Here is a 2,566-nt window from a genome sequence, read left to right on the forward strand (position 1 = left end):
AATATGCCCTAGAGGCATAATAAAATGGTTATTATTATATTTCCTTGTTCATGATAATTGTCTATTGTTCATGCTATAGTTGTATTAACCGGAAACCGTAATGCATGTGTGAATACATAGATGACAACATGTCCCTAGTGAGCCTCTAGTTGACTAGCTCTTTGATCAATAGATGGTTGTGGTTTCCTAACCATGGACATTGGATGTCGTTGATAACGGGATCACATCATTAGGAGAATGATGTGATGGACAAGACCCAATCCTAAGCATAGCACAAAATCGTGTAGTTCGTTTGCTAGAGCTTTTCTAATGTCAAGCATCGTTTCCTGAGACCATGAGATTGTGCAACTCCCAGATACCGTATGAGTGCTTTGGGTGTATCAAACGTCACAATGTAACTGGGTGGCTATAAAGGTGCACTACAGGTATCTCCGAAAGTGTCTGTTGGGTTGGCACAAATCGAGACTGAGATTTGTCACTCCGTATGACGGAGAGGTATCTCTGGGCCCACTTGGTAATGCATCATCACAATGAGCTCAATGTGACTAAGGAGTTAGCCACGGGATCATGCGTTACGGAACGAGTAAAGAGACTTGCCGTTAACGAGATTGAACGAGGTATGGGGATACCGACGATCGAATCTCGGGCAAGTAACATACTGATGGACAAAGGGAATTGTATACGGGATTGATTGAATCCCCGACATCGTGGTTCATCCGAAGAGATCATCGTGGAACATGTGGGAGCCAATATGGGCATCCAGATCCCGCTATTGGTTATTGGCCGGATAGGTGTCTCGGTCATGTCTGCATGGTTCCCGAACCCGTAAGGTCTACACACTTAAGGTTTGGTGACGCTAGAGTTGTAATGGGAATAGTATGTGGTTACCAAGGTTGTTCGGAGTCCCGGATGAGATCTTGGACGTGACGAGGAACTCCGGAATGGTCCGGAGGTGAAGATCGATATATTGGATGAAGGGTATGGGAGTCCGGAATTGTTCTGGGAGTACCGGGTGACGACCAGCGTGATCGAAAGGTGTTTCGCAGGCCACAGCAAGCGTTGGGGGCCTTATGGGCCAAGGGGGGGCACACCAGCCCACTAAGGGGCTGCGCGCCCCTCCCAACCCCTCTCACGTAACCTGGAGAGGTGGGGGCGCCTCCCCTAGGGAAGCCGCCCCTTCCGGCTTGGGGGTAAGTTTCCTAGGGGTGGGCGCGCCCAAACCCATCTAGGGTTCCCCTATGGCCGCCGCCCCTTGATACGTCTCCAACGTATCTATAATTTTTGATTGCTCCATGCTATATTATCTACTGTTTTTGGACCATATTTGGCTTTATTTTCCACTTTCATATTATTTTTGGGACTAACCTATTAACAGGAGGCCCAGCCCAGAATTGCTGTTTTTTTCCTATTTCAGAGTTTCGAAGAAACGGAATATCAAACAGAGTCCAAACGGAATGAAACCTTCGGGAACGTGATTTTCTCACCGAATATGACCCAGGAGACTTGGACCCTACGCCAAGGAAGCTTCGAGGTGGGCACGAGGTAGGGGGCGCGCCTACCCCCCTCCCCCAGGGCAAGCCCCCCACCCTCGTGGGGCCCATGAAGCTCCACCGATGTACTTCTTCCTCCTATATATACCTACGTACCCCCAAACGATCAGAGACGGAGCCAAAAACCTAATTCCACCGTCGCAACCTTCTGTACCCACGAGATCCCATCTTGGTGAAGGAAATATGCCCTAGAGGCAATAATAAAGTTATTATTTATTTCCTTATATCATGATAAATGTTTATTATTCATGCTAGAATTGTATTAACCAGAAACATAATACATGTGTGAATACATAGACAAATAGAGTGTGACTAGTATGCCTCTACTTGACTAGCTTGTTGATCAAAGATGGTTATGTTTCCTAACCATAGACATGTGTTGTCATTTAATTAACAGGATCACATCATTAGGAGAATGATGTGATTGACTTGACCCATTCCGTTAGCTTAGCACTTGATCATTTAGTATGTTGCTATTTGCTTTCTTCATGACTTATACATGTTCCTATGACTATGAGATTATGCAACTCCCGTTTACCGGAGGAACACTTTGTGTGCTACCAAACGTCACAACGTAACTGGGTGATTATAAATGAGCTCTACAGGTGTCTCCAAAGGTATATGTTGGGTTGGCGTATTTTGAGATTAGGATTTGTCACTCCGATTGTGGGAGAGGTATCTCTGGGCCCTCTCGTTAATGCACATCACTTAAGCCTTGCAAGAAATGCAACTAATGAGTTAGTTGCGAGATGATGTATTACGGAACGAGTAAAGAGACTTGCCGGTAACGAGATTGAACTAGGTATTGAGATACCGACGATCGAATCTCAGGCAAGTAACATACCGATGACAAAGAGAACAACGTATGTTGTTATGCGGTCTGATCAATAAAGATCTTCGTAGAATATGTGGGAGCCAATATGAGCATCCAGGTTCCGCTATTGGTTATTGACCGGAGATGTGTCTCGGTCATGTCTACATTGTTCTCGAACCCGTAGGGTCCGCACGCTTAACGT

This window comes from Triticum dicoccoides, chromosome 4B (genome assembly GCF_002162155.2).
Source record: "Triticum dicoccoides isolate Atlit2015 ecotype Zavitan chromosome 4B, WEW_v2.0, whole genome shotgun sequence".
Classification (NCBI taxonomy): domain Eukaryota; kingdom Viridiplantae; phylum Streptophyta; class Magnoliopsida; order Poales; family Poaceae; genus Triticum; species Triticum dicoccoides.